Below are 21,613 nucleotides of genomic sequence, written 5' to 3' on the forward strand. Positions count from 1 at the left end.
GGGCTAGGCTTAGGCCCACGTCCAGACCCCCTTGTGGCCTCAGAACCCCACCCCCACCTCTCCTCTGCCACGCCAGGCCCATTCTGCCTCCAGAGTGCCCTGGTGCCCACTGCGGGTTGGGCTAGGCTCCAGGACATGTGATGGAGCCTTAGAGGCCTGTCCTGGGGGCCCCCAGCCCCACCCACTGCTGAGGAGGGCCCTGCCCCAGATGGGAGCGGGGGTGGGGTGGGGTGGGGGGGGTGGTGGTGGTGCAGGAAGGAATCTCTGGGCCCCTCCTCCTCCCAGACGGGAGGGATGAGCTGCAGGCCCAGCCGGGATTTTCCATCTCTCAGCAACAAGATTCCTGGTGAGCAGGCTGCGGGGCTTGGCAGGGCGCCTGCTGGAGACCCGCCCTCACCCGCCAGGACGCCTGGGTCCCTAGGGCCAGGCAGCAGCGGGTTCCCTGGGGAGCTAGGAGGGCCCCAGAACTTGAGGCTATAGCTGTCCAGACCTATGGGAAAGCCAGACCCTTCCAGGCTCCAACCCCAGCATCAGCAACGGCTCCCCGGCCCCCCAGGCACAGCACCACCCTTCTCCTGGCATCTCCTCAGCTGTAGCCTTTGCTTCAGAGGGCCTTTGCAGACCAGCCACCCAGCACCATCCACTCCCTGCCTGAGCCTCTGCACACGGCCAGCCTGGGTTGAAGACCTCACCTCTGGGGTCTGAGGGCTCCCAAGGCCAGGGCTATGTGTCCCGCAGCTGTGACGTCCTGCTTGATCTTAGCATCCCTTCCTGACTGAGCAGTCAAGCACTAGGCGAAGGTTTCAGACCCAAGGCTTGGGAAACTGAGGCAGTGGAGCCTTCTGACCTGCCTGTCATCATGAAGCAGAGGCCACATCCAGGAGTCTAAGACACACAAGTTCTTAATTCTGCCCAACAACAGTGGTGGCAGCTCATTCTTCCCCATAGAGGATGCATTTGCAGGATGGGGGAAGCATCTGTTGGAGGCAGAAGGGAATGAATGAGCCAGGTGGACTCCCTCAACCCCCAGCCTTGGACGAGCAGCCGGAGAGCAGGTTTGGTAAGAGATTAAGGTCGAGGAGAAGAGAACTGAGACGCTCCAAGATTTATGAACCTAATTCTTCTCCCTTAAATTCCCCTCCAAGCCCCCCAGCCCTAGCCTGGTCCCTCCAGGGTCATGCTATGGCCCCAGGCCAATGTCAAGGCCCTAACCCATCCATCAGCTGTTGCCAGGGAGTTTCCACCCCAACAGGTCCCAAAAGGAGGGGGCTCAACTGACATGCAGGGGCAAGATTGATGGGGATGGGGCAAGGCCCTAAAGAAGCAGCCAACAGCCCCCTGCACCCTCCCAGGAGGTAAGGGCTCACAACTTCCAGGGAAGAAGTTAGGCAGGAGGGTGGGGCCCAGGAGGAGGTGACCTCCCAGCCCTGGCACCACACCCAGCCCTGCCCTTCCAACAGGCCAGGAGACCTGGGATCCAGCGGGGGGCCCTATAGTTCACAGGGTGTGTGGCCTTGGGCAGTTGCTGGTCCTCTCCAGACCTCAGCCTCCCCACCACATGACGCAGGAAGTGGTTCAGATCCCAGGTGTCCCCCCTTTAGCTCCGCTCCTCAGTGCTAAGACCTGACCTCTCTCTAGTCCAGGGCTGTCACCGAGAATCTGGGCCAGATGGGGTGAGGCCTCGTGGTTACCTGGAGGAGTCCCTGAAGGCACCCAACTCAGAGCTGAAGAGCCTGGTGATTCCCCCCACTCAACCACGTTTTCCAGAAGAGTGAAACTGAGGCCCTGAGAGAGGCTTGGGGTCTGCACCAAGACCTGAGTTTTACTGGTGGGATGGTTAAGAGCATGTGCTCCGGGGTCAGAAAGACCTAGATTAAAATGCCAGCTGCAGCAGACACTTGCTGTGTGAAGTCCCTTGCCTTCTCAGCCTCAGATTCCTCATCTGTAAAATGGGCAATAGTGCCTCCCTCCTATGGGCTGTTGAGTTGAAATGAGAAAAGATGCATGTAATGGGCTCGGCCAGTGTAGCAAACGCTTCGACAATGGTAGCTATCCTGACTGTGGGTAGTATTAACGCAAAGTCAAGTGGCCAGTGGGGAAGAGAAGGATGGGTCCCGACCTGGCTCATCCTCCAGCCCAGGAGGGCCAGCCAAATTCCTCGAAGCCCCCACAGCTGTCTCCCCTATTCGTTAAAGGCCTCTCATTAGTGAGCCTGGGCACCTGCCCCTCCACACGTAATAAGCCTCATTAGTATCTTAGCCCCAAGCTCTGAGCCCAGAGTCTGTGCATGTGCACACGCGTGCGGGTGGGGGGCTGCAACAGGCCACCAGCCAGGAGGCAGCATCCCCGCCAACCACACCCCCTGCCTGTCATCAGCAGGGCCCGTCACCACCCAGCTTGTCACCTGCCTGCCTCGCACCCGCACCACCTGTCACCCACCCAGCTCGTCACCCACCCAGCCCATCACCTGCACCACCTGTCACCCACCCCGCCTGTCACTGGAGCTGCCTGACAGGCATCTGGGTGGGGGGACAGGAGATGGGGAGGAGAAGACCACAGGGGTGTGGAGCTGGGGGCCCCAGAGACCCTGTAGGACCCCCACTTCAGCTCGGCATCCTGCAGCATCGCCATGGCAACCTCTCAGCCGCAACCACTTTCCCAAACATCCCCCACCCCACACAACCCCCCCCAGGCCCTGCTCTTAGCTGAGCTGAGGCTGAGAAGAGTCTTGAGTGACAGTAGAAGGGGGCAGGTAAAAGATGCTCATCAGCTGGCTGGCCTTGGCCATCCTGCCCTCCCTGGACTCGGTTACTCCATCTGCAAAATGGAGGGGCTGGGGACAGGGGAGGTTCCTGTTCGGTCAGTCACTCCTTCCCAGCCTGGATGTGCTGAGCCAGTGGCCAGTCAACCTGTGAAGCCTGGGGTGGAGGTGGGTGGGGTACAAGAGGACAGGGGATTCTAGGTTCTTTCACATGCCTTTGCCCCTGGTCCAGTCCAGAGAGACTAGACCTCTGGCCCAAGCTCACACAGCCAAAGAAGAGGAGCAAGCTGCAAGGGAGAGGACCGCCAGCTGGAGCCGATGCCCCCAGGGGGTGACCCAAGGTGACCGGGGGGTGCTGAGTTGGCCCCCACCTCCAAGCTGCTTTATTTATAAAACCCAGCGCTCCAGGCCCAGTAACAGCTGCAGTGCTGCCCCTCCAGGGGGCACAGGCCGCAGCGGAAGGGAAGGGTGGTACCTCCCCCAGGAGAGGGGCGCCCTGGGGTCCCAGGCTCCCTCCACCGCTGGCCGGGGCAGGGGGTGAGGTGGGAAGGGGGCATCCGCCCGTTCTTTCCCTCCCTGCCCTCCTCCTCTCCTCCGGGCAGGCGGCGAGAGGATTACTTCTGCATGACTGCCTGCTCCACAGGGTTCCTGAGACCCTCCTGCCTGCAGCAATCTTTAAAATTCCTCCAGCCCGGCCTTGCTCCCTTTCTCCCCACGGTGAAGGCTCCAGCTCCTACTGCAGTGTGCCCGCAGCTGCTACCGCCGAGCCTGCTGGAGGCCCAGGTCCCTGGACCCATCCTCGGGGTGTAGCCCGGTGTCCCCTAGGAGCCTCTGAGACCCAGGCCCTGGCCCATCCCCTCTGGCCCCTGGTGCCCCTCCAGCCCCATAGGGCGCGGCTCAAGCTGGGGTCGGGCCTGCCAGTGGCGCCAAGGCAGGAACATATGCGTAAACACACCTGGTGGGTTTTGACGTGCCTGCTCTCGTCCTCTGCTGCCAAAAACCCCAATGTCCCCACCTCGGTTCTAACCGCCCCCTCCCTACCTCACCAATTCCTTGCTACCCCTGGGGTGGGCAGACAGCTGGGCCAGGCCAGTGCCTGTGTCTCCTCAGAGCTTAAGAGGCAGGCAGGAGATCGATCCACTGAATTTTTTAAGGCTCTAATGGAGCCTGCATCCCAAGACTTGGGGCCTGGGACGCGGGCGATGTCTCAGGGTCCCCTCCCTCGGCACTGCAGTTGCTTCGTCTTTCAGGTCTACGGGGTCAGAGCACCTTGCTAGGAGCCTTCCCCCAGCAAGAGCAGAGGCACAAGGGGCCCCTGGGGAAGAGGTGGGGTTGGGGGGCTGTGAGCAATACCCAGAACCCCCCCACCCCAATCTCCTCAGCCCTAATGCAGGCAGAAGCAGCTCAGCCTCTAAATCACTTCCCTCACGCTGCCCTCTGAGGCGGATTCTGTGCATCTGTAATTAGGGGGTGGAACAGATGGTGGAGATTCCGTTTAAAATCATGCATCTAGTAAAGTAACCTTCACTGTCGGAACTGACTCCCAGGGAGACCAAGCCCCAAGCCCGGATCTGGTTGGGGGGGCAGTGTTTGGGGAGGGGGTATCAGGTTAAGCCAGCACCTTCCCCATCTTTTCCCCTGAAGTCCCAGGCCTGATGTCCCCCTTCAGGTGAGCCAGGGAGGAGGGGGACTTGGCAAGCACCTGACAAAGTGCAGGCTGGGGGTAAATCCCCTTGCCCAGCCCTGCGCTCCGACCCCGCCCCCCCCACCATACATGCCAGAGTCAGGGCAGGGCTGGGTACTCCCAGTTCTTGGCTGAGAGACCAGGATGACCAGGTGCCAAGAGCCCCCAAAGAGGCCTCAAACCCCCAAAGCCCAGGCCAGGGTGCCCAGAGCACAGGGTCTTGGGTGGGGCAGCTTTGAACCAGATGTACAGCCTCACTGTCCAGGAATGAAAGGCCCGGGGCAATGAGGCGGGGTGGAGATGCCTCCCCAGGCAGAGGAGGCACTGAGACGTGGGGGAGGACCGGGCAGCAGAGAAAGAGAGACAGCACAGAAGAGTGGGCCAGTGTGTGTGTGTGTGTGTGTGTGTGTGTGTGCGCGCGCGCGCAAGGCTGAGGCTATACAGAGGGGGTTTGGTGGGCAGGGGGTGGTGGGGGGTGAGGGGGAGTTGGGAAGAACAAGGGAAGCCGTGCTGGAATGTGCGTCAGTGGGAGTAAGGCCTGCAGGCTGAGGTGGGGGTGCAGGGGGTGCAGGGCAGAGATGCTCTGAGGGGTGAATGGGTGCAGGGCTGTGATGGAGCTGGGTGTGTGTGTGTGTGTGTGTGTGTGTACGAGTACGGGACTGGTGTTTGGAGAGAGCTGGAGGCTGTCCCTGGACCCTTGGATGGCAGAGCGAGGTGCTGGAGCTGGAGCTTGTGGGGATGTACAGAGGACCGCTTGTTTGAGATGCTGTGGATCTGGGGTGTGTGTGTTGCACATGCATGCCCAGGAAGGTATGAGAAGCTGGGGGGACACTGCCTGTTTAAAGATACAGTAGAACTGAAGCCATATTTGTGTGTCTGGGGTGAATGGCATGGCCACAGGAGGCGTTGCTGTTTGAGTGGTTGTTGCGGCAGCCTGCGTGAGGCAGTGTCCATGTCTGTGTCTGTGTGAGGGGTGGGAGCTGTGAGTTTGGAAAGGTGTAGGGAGGCATCCTGGGGTGTCTATGGACATGCTGGGCTCCAGCTGGGGGAAATATCAGGGCTGTAGGAAGAGTCCGTGGTTATCTTGTTAGGTGTTGGGGCTCTGAGAGTCTGGGTGTGCGGGAGGTATTAGGGCTGGAGTAGGGCCCTGGGTTTATCTGGGGAGGTGCTGGGGTTAGAGAGGGGAGTTGATATGTTTCAGGATGTGGTAGAAGCCATGTGTGTGTGTGTTGGGGTGTTTGGGGATATATTGGGGTTCATAAAAAATCTGGGTTTTCAGTACTAGAGCTGTGACTATGTGTGTGGGGGGGTAGGCGTGTGGTGGTGGTGTGTTGAGGCTGAGAGTGCACAGAGCAGCAGATATGAGGAAGGTGTTGGAATGTGGAGAGGTTGTGTGTTTGTGGAGAAGCTGGGGCTGTGTGTTTGGGGGTGTTGCCGCTGTGAGTGGGGAAGTAGCTGTATACTCAGGAGGTATGAGGGGGCTGCAGTTGGGTCCCATCCGGCTGCCCCAACAGGTGGGGGTGCTGCAGGGTGAGGTGGGATACCCCTCTGAGGAGGTGAAGGGCAGAGTCCTGGCCTTTGCTCAGGGACCCACCTGGGGGCTGCCTACTGCTGGAACTCCTCTGCTGGGGCAGGGGGGTGCCTGCCCGCCCTCAGACCCCCGTGTGGGGGTGTTGAGACCAGCTGTCCATCTGTCTCAGCCTGTGCCCGGCCAGGCCGGAGGAGCAGAGCCGCCTCCTCGCTCCCCGGGGTGGGGGGAAGGCAGCAGCAGATCCCAGCCCACCCATCTGCCTTCAGATGGTCGAGGCAGGAGCCTCCACAAAGCTGCCTGGAGGGCATCACTGTGTTTGAAGAGACACAGGCTGGGGGCTGGGGTTCTGCAGAGAAAACAGCCTTCATGGAGGCTCCTCTGAAAACCACCGACGCCAGGAGGGAGAGCAGGGGAGGGTCTGTCTGTCCTTGGGCGTCTGTGTGGGTCAGCGCCTGACTGTGCGCCTTGGAGCCCCTTCTTCGCATGTGTTCATGGAGGCAGCCTTGCCTTGGAAAACAGCCCTCCCTCCAAGCCAGGCTCCACACTCACAGGTTCACACAGGCAGCTACCCCTCACACATGCACCCTGCCTACACTCCCGCACACACGGCCCCCAGACCTTCACATCTGCAGAACAGTGCACCCTGGCATACGTGTACCTGCACCCCAGGGTCCCAGTCCTTGCATACGCGTGCCCATCACACCCCACCCCACGCTGCAAAGCCAGGTACGACCACACACACCTGTCACATATACATGCCTACACACACACATACCTGACAAGCAGCGATCACACTCACACCCACACGCCACACACCTCGGGTCTCCCTGTCACACCCAGAGCCCATCTCACATGCATTCAGTCTCTCATACACACCGTAACAGACACTCGCCATCCCTTACACCTGCATGTATGTGCCCAGGCTTACACATGTGCACACATGCATGCACACACACTCTCACCAACTCTCAGCTCTTTCACACCAGCCAGCTGATCAGTGTTCAGGACAGGCCTTGTCACTTCCCAGGAGGGCTCCCACCAGCTCAGAGGGCCTCCACTCCACTCAGCCAAGTCAGAGTGGGGGGTAAACCCCTTCCCCTGCCCCCACAACACCATGGCTCCCTGGGAACCCTGATCTTCCCCTCCAGAAAGTGTCCTCTCTCTGCTGTGGAGTGACTGCCGCTGTTGTGTGAGTGTGACTGTGTATGAGGGTAGGAACAGGTCCTGAGAACCCACGATGAGTCCTGGGTGTCACTGCCCATGTGGGTAAAAAGCCCAAGGACAAGTTCACTGGGTTCTGTCTGTGAGATTCAAGAGGAGTGCGAGAGCCACAAAACGTGTGTTTGTGAGTGTGTGTGAGGCCAGGCCTGTGTGGACAGGTATGAGTATGGGGCGGGGGGGTGCACTTATATGAAAAGACACACACCCAGTGAGTGGGGAGGATTCTGGAATATTTCCTGAGACAAGAGGCATGTACATCTGTGAATAGGGGTCAGGGCCAGGAGAGGTGCCCTCTGAGACTCCCTGCCCCCACAAAGAGATCAACAGGGAGGGTCTCTGGGATCTGGAGAGTGTGTGTGTGTGTGTGTGTTTCTTTCTTTCTTCCTCTCTCTCCCTTCCTGACCTCTTTAGCAGCTGGAAACTGAGCTGGGGGTGGAAGGAATGGAGACTTGGCTGGCCTGGGGGTTTGGGGAGGGAAGCAGGAGAAAACACCTTCCAGATTCTCATCAAATCCTTGTTTGTGGTTTGCAGCCTCCAGCCTCTCTTTCTCTCAGTCTGGGTTTCCCCCTCTCTCTTTATCTCTTCCTGCCTCTCACTCTCTCCTCGTATCTCTCCTTCTCCCATCTCAGTCACCTTGTCTCCTTCCTTGGATCTCCCTGTCTCCAAGTCTCTTGTCTGTTTCTCTCTCCCCAGACCCTTCCATGCTTCTGACTCCTCTCTCTGCCAGCACCTCTGTCTGTCCGTCTCCCTGTCCTGGTCCATCTGTCCGTCTCTCTCTGCCTGCCTGTGCGTGGGTGTCTGTGTCCATCTGCTCCGCCACCCATCTGTCTGGTTGTCTGTGCAAGTCCTTCGGAGGGTACCCGCTCGCTCACCAAGGCACCCTCCCCCAGGTCAGCACAGGCCTCTCCTGGCTCAGAGGGTGGGGAGGGGAGTGCAGAGCTGCAGCTTCTGGAAGCTTCAGGAGCAGCTGGGCTGAGCTGGGAGTTCGGGGCTAGCCAGCTGCAGAAGCAGTCCCTCCCCTGGGCTCCCAAGCCAAGGACCCCAGAGCAGAGAGGAGAGAAAGCAGGGCCTCTTGCAGCTGAGTCTGTGTATGTGTGTGTGTGTGTGTGTGTGTGTGTGTGTGTGTAAACAGGAGGCAGGGGGCCTCACTTTGCCCTCATTTCACCGTTTCCCCCCCAAAGCCAGGCCCTGGAGGAGAGGAAGCTTCTATGCCCACCTTCCTCACCCCCTCATCCATGCAAGAGACACTAGGGGATACAGAAGGGAAGGGCTGGGGGATGCCAGGCCTTGGGTAAAGGAGGGGCTGCAGCCACAGCTTCCTGTCAGCTGGGTGGGAGGGGGGCTCCTCCCCGCCTTGCCTCCCTTCCAGGCAGTCCCTGGGGACCCCTCCAGTCCTGGTCCCAGCTCCAGACAACGACACGAGGGGCTGCACATGCAGTTCTCATCAGCTCCACAGGGGCCATTCCCACCTCCCCGCTGCCCTAGAGCCTCTGACCCACAGGGATATGGCAGGCAGAGTTGGGGGTGGGTGGGTGGAAATCACTCAAATGTCTCCCCCCCTTCCCCAAATGGAGGTTGGTTCTGGACACGTAGAAACCATTGCCCTGTCGAGGCACTGGCCATCCTGAGAGACCCCAGGCAGTCCACCTACCACGGCCAGCCCAGCACCTCACACCCACATATACACACACTGCCCCCCACCAGCACTCACAGCCCAATGCCCCCACTCTGTGGCCCAGCGACTCAAGACGGCTGTATAGGAACCCGACCCCAGAGACCTGCCCCCTACCCCGACTGGCAGCGGCCTCCAACAGGCTCTCCAGGCAGGAAGCCAGAAGCTGCAGGAGGTAGCCCTCAGACCCCTCTCAGGAGGCTCTGTTCCCCCTACTCCCTCTCTGAGAAGAGCTCCCTCCCGATCTCATGTTAGATGGGGAAACTGAGGAAGGGAAGGGGACGACACAGTCAGGAGCTCCTGAGACCCTGGGGTGGGGCCACAGATGCCGAGAGGGACCTGCAGGGGCAGGACCTGGCTCCTTCCTGACCCGCCGTGGGCAGAGTCCATGTTGGCTGCACCCTCCGCAGGGCAGCCCTGCCGCTGGGCCGGGGCCAGGGGCTGGCTCCCTCCCTCCAGAGCTCTCCTTGCCCCTGGCTGGGCCCCCTCCCTCTCCTCGCTTCGGAGCAGCCCTCCCTGCCCTCTCCCTCCCAGCTCTGGCTCTCTCATCCTCAGCTCTTGGAAGCCTGACTCACTGTTTCCCTCCTCTCTCCCCTCCCTCTCTCTCTCTCTCCCGGCAGGCAGCGGCGCCTCCCCCTCCCCTGGGGGGGCTCTGGCCACAAGGGTGCCTGCCTGCTCCTCTCCCCAGGCTCTGGCCCCCACTCCCGTGCACCCAGGAGGCCCCCCTGCAGCTGTTACAACTCTCTAACTACAGAGAGGTGGAGGGAAAGAGCCTAGGTCCCAGATCTGGCTCTGCTGCCTCTGACCCCTGGCAAGCAGGGGCTGGGGGATGCTCTCTAGACTGGGTTTCCTCCCATCAAACGGGGGGGGGGGTGCAGTTGCATGGGACCCTGGTGCCTCTAATGTTCCTGATGTTCCCCGCTTTTAAAATCCTAATGCCTCCTGGTGCAGAGCGCCCACAATCTGTGGGGCGCTGTACCTGCCTCCGGCCCCGCCCCCAGATCCAAAAAAGAGCCAGGCTCCAGCCGCAGACATCTGGGCAAAGCAGTGGGGGAGACCCTGCCCTGTGGGGCAGCAGCCTCAGTCTAGTGACCCTTGGAATCCCCCAGTCTCCCCGTTCTCCCCCCTCCTGTGGGAGTCCTCCCTTCTCCCCCTCCCACCTGTCTGTCCTCCTCCCTCTTCCCTGAGACATTTGCTTGTCTCGCCTCCAAACAATCCTAGCAGCATTTGATTTTGGGCGAGAGGCTCTCAAGTGCCCGCTCATTTCGGGCTTTGAGGTGGGGAGTGGCACACGCCTGGGCCTTCTAGGTACCCTGGACGCCCCGTCTCCTGGGGTTTGATCCTGGCTCTTCCTGACTGTTTTCTCTGCGCCCCCTCTCCGCGCTCCCGGCTATCATCATCTTTCCCTCTCTCCACCTCGCATGACTGTCTGGGTCTCTTTCCTCCCCACCTCCCCCTACCCCAGCTCTCTCCCTGGGGGGCCCATCTGCTGACATTAGCAACAATGTTGCCCTTGCTTCCCCCCCTCCTTCAGTTCCCAGCTCCACCCCATCCTGGCTGCCCCGGCTCCGGCTCTGTCCCAAGAGACCCAGGGGACCCAGCAACTGAGCTAGGCTCCATCCCATAATACCGAGTCTGCTTGACCTCACGAATCAGACCAGAAGCGCCTGGGCATCTGGTACGGAGAAGGCAGGGCACCCTGTGGTCTTGGGTGGCTGGCATGAGACACAGAGCTCTGTATTCCACAAACCAAAAGAAAAAAAAGAAGTTGACCTGGGGTGGGGCAGAGTGGAGAAGAGGGGAAGTGGAGGGGATCAGGTCTGCCTGGAGGAAGCCCCTGTCCAATGAGGAACAGAAGCGACAGGGGGCAGTGGCTCCAGCCAGTGCTCCAGGTTGACCTGAAAACCAGCAATGTCCCTTGGGGGCTCTGCCGATCCGTAGCATCAACCCCCTCCTCAAAAAAGGGTCCTGCCCCTCAAGCCTCCAGCACAGGCACACCAAGCAGGTCAAGATCCCATCTCTTAATCTCCTTGAGAGTCCAAATCCATCCTCTCTACAACACACCTCCACTTAGCTCAGCAGGGGGTTCCAGAAGCCTCCCAGCCAAAATCTAACCAGGTGGAATGTGGAGGGGGGAACAAATCCCCCAGCTCCCAAGCCCCCTAACCAAAGGCCCCATCGAAGGCTGGAGAGCAAGGCAAGAGTCTTGGAAACCACACACCTCCAAACTGAGAAGCACTGCTGTCCATCACGGCACCTGGGGGTGCTGGGGCTCGGGGCCCCCACGACCCTGTTCCAGACCCCCTAGCCCAGCAAACATAATAAACAGCAAGCTCTTTTTCTTTATGACACCAAATTCCTCCAAGCCCAACAGCTCCTTCCATCACTACCTCAGCCATAGATCACATTAAAAACTCACAGAGGGCAACTTAAACACATCACATTTGTTTCTCTCTATATTATTTCAAAAGTAACGGCATTAAAAATGGATTTTACTACAGAAAATAAATATCAGCACGTGGGCCAGGAGCCCAGGAAGGGGGAGAGAGCCCACCAGGAGAATGTCCCCTGAGGGCTTGGGCACAGCTTAGGCGCTGACCAAGGAGGTGGCCGAAAGGACAGACTAGGGGGAGTGGGGTGGGGGGGGATGCCTGTGGAGGGGGCAATGCCTGCCCACCTGGGCACCTGCCCCAATCCCAGACAGAGAGGGACAAGAATCACCAATTTGAACTGGTGCCCACTGGCCCTCCAAAACTCATGCCCTCACTGATCTCTGCAACCTCTGGAGGGTAGGAGCTTTGGGGCAAGAAGTTCATTCGTCTCTGGGGGTTATTCCAACTATTGACACAGCAGAAGAGAAAAAAAAAAGAATTCAACTTACTATCCAGTTTGATTTTCCATTACTATAAAAATAAATATACATCTGTTCAAAGGAGAGACATGGCAAGCTGCAGGCACATGCCACCTAGGGGGGTCCCCCACAGCTCACCACCACAACCCAGCCTGCCCCCAACAGGCAGGGGGTGGGGTGGGGGTGGGGGGGTGGGGGTGGGGGGTGGGGGTTGGGGGTGTGGACTGACTGGTAATCTTTCACTTACAGCCCCAGCTCATACAGCTACACACACCGGGCCACACGGAACAGGAACAAGCCAACAATAGAAACACCCCAAATGCTCCTGGCAGGACTCTGCCCAGGCCCGGGCACATGCCCCCGCCCTGCCGGCGGCGGCGGCGGCGGCAGCAGCAACAGCAGCAGCGGACAAAATGTGGCCACCCTGACCCAGAGGCAAAGCTTGTCCTCACACCCTGAGCTCTGCCCAGGGAGCTGGGGCCAAGTCCCGCCTGACACCAACTGGTCCGGCGGGAAACGCCTGCCCAGCCAGACAGGCATAGGCCCCCCAAGGGTCCCTCCTTGTGCTCAGGGACCAGGCTGGTGCAGGCTGGCCCTGCCTCCCAGGGTGACGCCTGGGCCCAAATTCAGCTGGCCCTGCCAGTCAGGCACTTGGTGCAGAACCCAGGGCACTAGGCTCAGCCCCTCCCAGCCCAGCCCCCGGGGCCCCCAAGCTAGCAGGGAGGGGGGACTCCCCACCCCTCCACATCTGGCCCCGGCCCCCAGGGTCTGCGGTAGAGAATTCCCGCCCCCGCTGCTCTCCGTCTCCCTCCTCCCGCTCGGTGCCCGCTGCCCGCCTCGGGGACAGCCCCAGCTCCCGCCTCGGGCCAGCAAGGCCCACATCCTTCCTCCCTCGGCCGGCCCCTGCGCCTGGCAGGAGGCTGGGGGGTCAGGCTGCTGGGGAACCCCTCCAGCTCCCATCAGTCTTCATCCCCAGCCCCCAAACTCTCTGGGTTGCCGTCCCTTTTCCTGTAGAACAGGAAACAAGGTTATTTCCTAGACTCGGAGCCAGCCCCCTGCCCCTCTGGCTCTGCCCGGGGACCAAGACCCAGCAGGGGAATGCGCCCGGAGCCAGAAAGCGGAGGGATTCAGCGATTCACCCCCCAGCGACTGGCCCAGGGGGCTGACAGCTGTCACTCAGCACCCCAAGCCCTGGGGAAGAGGGGGCCCCCCGATTCAATCAGAGCCTCAGAGGAAACGCATTGATGGGCGATTATTTATTTATTTATGCAAAAGTGAGCCGACTTTGTTCGCCAGGTAACCGGGCACGCGGCCCAACCCCTCCGGCCCCGGCCGCCCCCAAATCCCTCCTCCGCCCCACACCCCCACCGGGTCATTAGGTCCCCGCCCCTCAACTCCCGGAGCACAAGCGGAACCTTGGGATTTGGGGGTTGGAGGGGAGGGGCTCCTCCCCTCCGCAGTCTCCCCCTTTCCCAGCGCCGTTCCTAAAATCCAGCCTTGTTCTCCGCTCCCACGGTCCCCCCCTTCACCCCCTCCCCCCCCCCCACATTCTCAGCAAGCTGGAGAGCAAATTGCAGTTTTAAATCCAAAGACGGAGGGAGGGGGAAGGAGGAGGGGGCGCGCGGCAGCGCTGGGCGCGCACCTCGCCCCCGAGCCGGGGGAGCCGCGGGGCGGCCAGGAAACCCGAGAACCCCCCCTCCCCGCCCCCCCTTCTCGTCCACCTCCCCCTCCCCCTTCCCGGCGCTGCCTGCCAGGCTTCGAGCCGAGCCCAGCCGAGCCGCGGGCCCCGGTGGAAACAAAGACCGATCGCACCGCGGGCACCGCAGCCACGGGGTCCGGCGGACCGGACCGGGGCGCGCGGAGGGGGCGCGGGGCCCCCCCGGTGCGCTGCACAAAAGAGCCCGGCCGGCCGGTCCCCAGCGGGGGTCTAGGGCTGGGGAGGAGGCGCCACTCACCGGAGTGCTGGGCTGCCGGCTCCGTGGGTCCGAGCCAGGCGAGGGGCTTCGGGGGGCGTCTGTTTTCCGGCGGCGGCAGCGACGCGGGCGCCCGGCAGCTGGGGAGAGGAGTCGTGGAGGAGCCCTGAGCCGCCCGCCGTTGCTGACAGCATGGCTCGCGCCTCGGCTCACATTCTCCGCCGCTAACTCCGCTGGACCCGGCCCCCCAGCTCCCGCGGCGCCCCCCACCTCGATCACTCCTTCGCTCTCTCTCTGCGCCCCCTTGCTCCCCCCACCACCACCACCGCGCACACACTCTCACAGCCCTGGACACCCCCGCCCCCACCCCCCCAATTGCAAACCTGGGAGGGAACGCGCCCCGCGTAGTCCTCCTCCTGCTCCTCCTCCTCCGCCCTCCTCCCTCCCGCTCTCTTCTGGCTGTCTGTCTGTCCCTCTGACTGTCTCAATCTCTCGCTCCCTCTGCCTTTCTCTGCTCTCAGAGCTGGGTGGGAAAAGGAAATGAGGACAGAAAGCAGACGCTGGCTTTGGGTGGTGGTAGCTGGATTCCCTCTCTCCCTCCCTCCCCCTCCTCCCCTCCCTCCTCCTGCCTTCTGCTCTCTCCGCGGCGAGCGGGGCTGAGCGCAGCCTGGCGGGTGGCTCGCGTTGCCCGCCCGCCCGCCTGTCTGTCTGTCTGGTCTGCCTCGCTCGCTCCCTCCCCTCGCCGTCTCTCGCCCTCGCCCTGCCTGCCTGCCTGCCTGCCTCTCTCCGTCTCCGCCGCCGCCGCCGCTGCCTCTGCGAGCTCGCCTTACCTTCGCCGCTCACCATCCGGAACCCCAGGGGGGAGCGCGCGCGCGGCTCGCCGGGACTTGTAGTCCCCGCCTCGGCTGCTCCGCGCGCGGGGCGGGCGGGGCGGCGCCGGCAGCTCCGACGGCGCGGCCGGGAGCCCGCGGGGGGCACCCAGCGCCCGAGCCCTTAGGGAGAGGGCGTGCGTCCTCTTTTACCAAAGGGGGATTACGTTCTTCCCTAAGGATCACCAACGTTCCCCACGTTCCTCGTCCCGCTGCGGGGGTCTCTGGCCGGAGCGGAGGTTGCGGGTGGGAGTGAAGGGGCGGGGTCTGAGAATGGAAAGAGTAGAATGGGGGAATCGCTAAAGGGCTTGAGACTTTCTGGGGGCGTCCCAATTAAATGAGAGAGGAAGCGGGAAGAGGAGACGGCTGGCTCCCTGAATCTGGAGGCGTTCTCCCTTCATGAGAAGGTTACCTATTGAGTAAAGCGCAAGGGTTGATGGAGAGAGGGCTGCTCCAGAAAACTCAAAGCCCGCCCGGACCTCCCCCTCCTCACTCAGGGACCCCCAATCTCAAGTTCTGAACTCTGGGTTTAGACACCCCCAAACAAAGTCTAGTTTTTCTAGAAGTCCGAGGAAGACAAGAGCATGAAGTCCTGGATTCTCCACAGATCTCTCTCTCTGTCAGACACACACACACACACACACAACCTTGCCTTCCTGAATTCGACTGAGCTTCTTCCTGGTGTCAGGAAGCAGCATTCAGATTCAACAGTTCAGAGCTCCTGCTGGGCCCAGGGGGCTGGACTCAGCACTTTCACCTACCTCCTCTGCAGGTCACATCTGTTATCCAGCCCCTAGCTCCGGCCCCCTGCCTGGCCTATCCCCACAGATGGGAATGTACACTGCCAGGGCCTGGTTACCAAGGAGAGGTCTCTGGACAGTGCAAGAAGGGGAACTGCTGGCTGCTGCCACTTTCTGAACACCGCAGGGCTCTTGAGTCCTGCAAAAACCTGATAGAATGATTTTGTTATCATTTCCATTTTAGAGATGAGGGCACTGAGGCCCATGACCCCTACCAGGGTCTGTTCCATTCCAAAGCTCACTGCTTAACCTCTGGGTCAAGCAGGGAGCTGCGACTTGCCAGCTCTCCATCTGACCTTCTCTCCCGGCGTCTGTGTGTCCTCCCTTGGCACTTAAATTCGGCAAATGTTAACTGAGGTGTGCAGGGCTCACAGGGGACACGGAGATGAATAATGCATGGTGGCTGTCCTGTCCCTGGCGTCTACCAGCCCCGGCCCCGACTGGTCCGGTGCTAGTCCCACTTCATCTATGTGTCTGACAGTCCTTTGTCCAATGTCTGCTGGCTTTTTCTGTCTTGCCCTGTGTCTGAAGTCCCCTCAGCAGTGCCTTTGTCCTTGGCCCACCTGTTTCGGACTCTTCCTTTGGCCCTGCGGGGTGATATGAGGTGATGGCCAGTGTGTGACAAAAGGCAGGTGGTGTCGTTTTGCCAATGGCAGCTCCCTGTCACCACCTGCAAGCTCCTCCTCTAAGACAAAAAAGGGGGGGGGTCTGGGGGACACTCCGTTGGCCCTTTGGAGGGACTGGGGGCACCACAGCCATGGAAGAGGTCTAGGGCTCTAAATAGTTCCATCTATTGATCTGGCATCATCGGGCTGCTGACCAGCCGCAGAGGCCCCCATTTGGGAGCAGCTTCTCCTTACAGGCAAGCCCTGGGTTCAAAGATTTATCAATTGAATGGGAACCATTGTAAGATCAGATATTAACGAAAGAAAGCAATGGTTAAAGTTGTTAGGGGCTTTTTGCAGCTCCCCAGCCTGACCTAAAGTTACACAAATAGATGAGGCTTTGGCATCTTGCCCCAGCTGGTCCCCCACCGGTGAGACTTTAGCATTGGGGAGGCTAGGAAAGGCCCAGGTTCCCCTTTCTTTTACACCCTCACAACATCCTTACCTATTAGGCTCTGCCCCAGGGCATAAAGACCCCATCTAAGCTGAATCGAGTTTGAGGCAGGAACTGAGGGGCAATTCAGGATGGCTTCTGGGAGATAGGGAGCCCCAGGTGGAGTGGGATGAAGAGGAGTTTGGGAAAGACACAGGAGAAGAGAGATTAGGTGATGAGGTACAGGGGCCAAGATTAGTAGGGCCCATGGCTCTGTAAGTGAAAGGGGAATAGAGGTTAGGTAGGGTTGTCCATGCACATCCCTCCCACCTCAGGCTGCTTGAGCAGCCCCCTTCCCAGGGAGGTTGAGTGCTCTTAGCCCCCAAGGTGTTGGGCATTGCTGGAAAGCAAGCACTACAGGGTTTCCCAGTCATCTGGGGACTGGTCTTTCTCTTGGAGCCTCTTTAAATTGTATTGTGTGTGTGTGGTGGGGGGGGGGTCCTCCCCAAACTCAAGCAAAGTCTTCCTGTGGGTGGCTGCTGCCACCTAGTGTCCAACTGCTATATCTGTTTACCAGCCTAGTCCGAAGGGGTCTCAGTTCAGTCGCTCAGTGGTGTCCGACTCTATGCAACCCCGAGGACTGCAGCGCACCAGGCTTCCCTGTCCATCACCTACTTCCAGAGTTTACTCAAACTCATGTCTATTGAGTCAGTGATACTCATCCAGCCATCTCATCCTCTGTCATCCCCTTCTCCTCCTGCCTTCAATCTTTCCCAACATCAGGGTCTTTTCAAATGAGTCAGTTCTTTGCATCAGGTGGCCAAAGTATTGGAGTTTCAGCTTCAGCATCAGTCCTTTCAATGAATATCCAGGACTGATTTCCTTTAGGATGGACTGGGGGCTACCCGGTCTTTAAAAACAGCATCTGGAGTAGCCACAGGCTGGGCAGGGTAGCTGTAAACTCCCAGAGAGAGCAGACTTGAAGGAGAGAAGAACCTAAATCTTCCCTTTCTAGGTTCAGCTCACTGCAACCGCTTTTGTCTCAGTGTAAGCAGAAGGTGTTATGTAGCTAGACCTAGGAAATAGAAGTGAGAGGCCAGAGGGGCTAAAAGTTGTGGGGCCTAAGGGTTTGGAGGGCATGTGGAATAGGAAGCAGGCAGACCTGGTTCTTTTTATTTTTCAGCTGTGCTGAGCAGTTTGCAGGATCTTGGTTCCCTTCCCAAAGATTGAACCTGGACCCCCTGCCTTGGAAGTGTGGAGTCCTAACCACTGGATAGCCAGGGAATTCTCCAGACCTGGTTCTGATTCTGCTTTTGCTTGCGTGTCCTTAACTCTCCAAGTCTCCATTTCCACATGTGTAAAACTAAGAGTAACCCCTTCTCTGTATTACAGACAAGGCTGTTGAGAAGATTTACTGAACACATGGATATGAAAGCAGTTTGAAAAACTGGCACAGGCATGCTGAGGGATTATTGAGCCATATAATAATAATAATAACAGTAACTGAGAGGTCACAGCAGCCTGGAGCCACATCCCTGGAGCTCCTGGAAAGGGCAGAGTGAAGTGAGACTTGGGCAGGAATGGGCACTGCCCTCCCTGACTACAGAAGTTCTGGGGCTGGCCTCATTCTTGGAGCTACCCCCAGGAAAGGTCTGGATTGTTTCAGAGGAATTCAACCTAGTCCCCAGAAGGAGAAACTGAGGCCCAAAGAGGTGGAGGGCCTGTCCTGAGCCACTGAGCTACAGATCTGGGAACAAGAGGCCCGTTGGACTGCAGCCATTACAGCCTTGGTTTTCCCCTCCTCTGGATGGGAACAGCTCAGAGCTGGGGCCCCAGAGACCATGGAGGCAGGAAGCTCTCCTTCACTGTGGTACAGTGGGAATCAAGGCCCCCAGGTCCCCATTATCCCTCCTCCTGTGCTGGCCTCCCCGCACTCGCCCCTCCCTGAAAGTCCTCCCACATTCCTCCGGGCAACAGGAAACCCCAGCTGCAGCCCAGACTTCAAACAGCTCCTCCCTCTGGGCAGGGGGTGTGGGAGGAGAGGCCAGAGGCCAGGGGGCAAAGGTCAGCTTTGTTCCTGCCGGAGGTGGTGAGGGACCGGGGGTGGGGGTGGGGGTGGGGTGGGTCAGGGTAGAGCCCTTGACAGCCACACAGTGCATGCGGGTAAATTCCTGTGTCCATCAGCGTGTTCGGTTCTCACTGTCAGCCTGTGTCTGGGAGTGAAAGTGTGTCCTCGGCTTCCTTCTGGTTTGAGGTCCTGAGTTCTAGGTTTGCGTATATGTTATGTGTGTGTTTGTCTGGGTGCTCAGCCTGGGGTCCCACTGACAAGTCTGTGGGTGTCGTCATCTGTGCTGCTACGTCTGGTTCACAGGCTTGCCCAGAGCTCTGTGTCCTATGAGTGTGACCTGGTGTGATTCTTTGTGTCCAAGAAAGGTGTTCCTCTCCCGCCTCTTCCCTGCCTGGCCTTCCTCCGTGTGGGTCACCGGTGGGTTCCTTTTGGAAAGTGAATATGACTCTCTTACTCCCCTGCTCAGAACTCTTCAGCGACTTCCTGTGACCCAAGGTTTGGAATCCTAGCTTGAGTACACAGCAGACAACCCCTGCCGACCTCGCCATCTTCATTTTTAGCCACAGATCCCCCTCAAAATTTTCACTCCAATCACAGCTACTTAATTTTAACTCTCTTCACAGTCCCATTTCCTGCCTCTGAGCTACTTAATTCTATCAAGTCTGGATGCCCATCTCTTGCTTTTATCAAGCAAACTTTTATTCCTTTTTCAAGTCTCTGGTAACACCTCCTCTGAGAAGATGTCCCCCTCCCAGCTGGGTTAGGACACTCTCCTGATCTCCAGCATCTGCTTTGCCTGTGCCCTTCACGCTCACCACCAGTAAACTGTGAGCTTTCTGAGAGCATGAACTGTACTGAATGACTATCTCTCCCATCCTCAGGATGGTTCTGAAGGTTTCTTCTATCCCAGAAAGTTTCCTGCAGCGTTGGATGTAGTGCCCAGAATGGCCACTAGAGAGAGTACAGACATCACTGCAAGACCATCCAGGGGTGGCTGGGGTGGGTCGGGGTGTGTATCTCCTGGAGTGGGAGGGAGACTTTGATATGGTACCTGGGAGAGAACTCCTGGAGTGGATAGTGGGTCCACCCAGCTCAGTACCGGAGCAGTGGAATCCAGAATAGACTCATCCCAATATGTCCTAGGCCACCCAGACTTTTTCTCTCTGACTTTTCTCAGCTCAGGGACCATAACCCTTGGTTTCCTGACCCTCCAGTATCTTTTGTCTCTGGTCTTCCAACCTCCTTCTTCCATGCCTCATCCTTTGCCTCAACCCGCCCATATATAATTATTTGTACTTGCCTGACTTGACCTTGCTCTACAATACCTCTGGACCTTTGCACAAGCTATTCCCTCAGTGGGAGATGATCTCACCCTCTGGCTGCTTCATCAGGCAGACTTGTCTTTCACTTCCTCCAAGAAGTCTCCCTTGGCCTCCAGACTGACCTTGCCCCTATGTGTTGTAATTGTTTACTGTTCTGCCTCCTGGTCAGGACCAGCCTACAGGAGACATCAGTAGATGTGTATGAAATTAATAAATGAGTCGGCTCTTTTATGAAAACAGTCCAGCACATGTGGGGCTACCCCCACCCCCAATCTGCAGTATGTCCTCCCTGGGCCTGACTCTTGGTTAGTATCACACTTTCTCATGCTGTTCCATCAAATAAGGGAATGAGACACAGAGGGATGCCCGAGACTCTGAAGTCACACAAATCTGGGTTCAAATCCTGACTCTATCATCCAGCTGAGTGACCTTGACCAAGCGTTGTGGCCTTTCAGAGTCTTTGTTTCCACTTTGGTAAAACGAGAATAGTCCTACTTCTGCGCTGCCTCATGGTGAGGCTCGAATTAGATGGTGCATGTGAAACATCCAGCATTAGTCAATTAGGTGTCCTCCTCCCCCACCATGAACTTGGAAATAAAATTGCCCTCTGAGTCTTAAGCCAGTAAAATCATGCATCGCAGAGGAGAAGAGCCAGGTGGGGGAGTGAATGAGGCGAGAGATGGTTTTGTAAATGACTGAAGAGTTTTGTGAACGGTGGAAACCGCAATCAAGGTGACCCGCCTGTAATCTCAGGGAGGCAGGGTGAGGATGTGATTGAAATTGAGAAAACAGAGGCCTAATCAATTGCATTGTGCTCTATCTGATGGGAACAGAAGGATGCACAGAAAAGGGGGTGCAAGGGAGAATTCATTCGGCTGCATCAGAGGGAGGGACGGGGAGCCAGTAGACAGAGGGATTCCAGGCTCAGGCAGCTCTGGTCTCTGCTGAGGACTCACAGGGACCTGGGGGACTCCAGGTGGCTCACTGCCCTGCTGGGCCATCGTCTAAACTAAATGGATATCCAGGTACCAGGCAGAGCCCCTTGGGGGCAGACAGGAATATTCTAGTCCCAAGAAAAGACTCTAGAGACTAAGAGCACTGATTTTGGAGTCAGAGGATTTGGTTCAAATCCCTGCTCTGCCATTGATGTCCTATAGACTACTTCACTGTGCCTCAGTTTTCTTATTGGTAAAATCAAGATATAATAGCTATTTCCTCATAAGACTTTCCGAGGACTAAATGGCAGCATGCGTGTGTAGGATGCCTCACATAGAGTGAATGATCTGTAAATGGTAGCGACAAAGACAACTAATATGTATTGTACGTTTTATTGCCATTTCCCAGAAGAAGAAATTGAGGCTTGGAGCGATTAATAGCTTGCACAACATGACGCAATCAGCAAGTGGTAGAGGCCAGTTTCACGACATGACACCACAGCTCCAGAGCTGTGCTCTTATTTGCTTACTCCACGGCAAGTGGAAACACTGCGTCTCTGATTTAAACATCAGGTTCTTGTGAATTTCGTTGGCCAGAGACCATGGCCTTCTGGAAGCCTTGGCCCCTGAGACTTGGAGTATGCAAAGCAAAGGCTCCCAGCACTGTGACCGCTTCTCTAGGCAGCCATTTGGCTTCTCTGCATCTTATTGCTCCGGTTCAGCCATCCCTAGCAGAGGGCTGAGCGCGGGGAAAGCTCCATCTGCACTGGTCACCTCAGCCTGTTCCTTTGGGGAGTCACTCAACTTGGGGAGTTTCCAGGGAATCCTTCTACCAATATTTAGAGACAGAAGCATCCCCTAAGCATCCACTGGGGCAGACAGGATCCTTTCCCAAAACCCAGAGGTAGCAAGGTCTGATAGACAGATCATGGGCCTTGGTTCAGATCC

General features: G+C 58.4%; 1 protein-coding gene across 6 annotated transcripts in view; it reads right to left on the bottom strand.

The window, feature by feature from the left end:
• The window catches only part of AHDC1 (AT-hook DNA binding motif containing 1), a 64,958-nt gene extending 50,559 nt beyond the window's left edge, over nucleotides 1-14,399 (bottom strand). For 5 of the 6 annotated variants that reach the window (XR_005719146.1, XM_040229720.1, XM_040229726.1 and 2 more), the window contains exons 1-2: nucleotides 14,017-14,399; nucleotides 13,676-13,773 (exon numbers count right to left, since the gene is read on the bottom strand). The gene's annotated coding sequence lies outside the window, so the exon portion shown is untranslated. Of the gene's footprint in view, nucleotides 1-13,675 lie in introns of all 6 variants that reach the window. The other variant, XM_040229721.1, reaches the window with a different exon arrangement.
• Between the last annotated feature and the right edge of the window lie 7,214 nt (nucleotides 14,400-21,613).

Source organism: Oryx dammah, unplaced genomic scaffold (genome assembly GCF_014754425.2).
Source record: "Oryx dammah isolate SB20612 unplaced genomic scaffold, SCBI_Odam_1.1 HiC_scaffold_27, whole genome shotgun sequence".
In the NCBI taxonomy this organism is placed as follows: Eukaryota; Metazoa; Chordata; class Mammalia; order Artiodactyla; family Bovidae; genus Oryx; species Oryx dammah.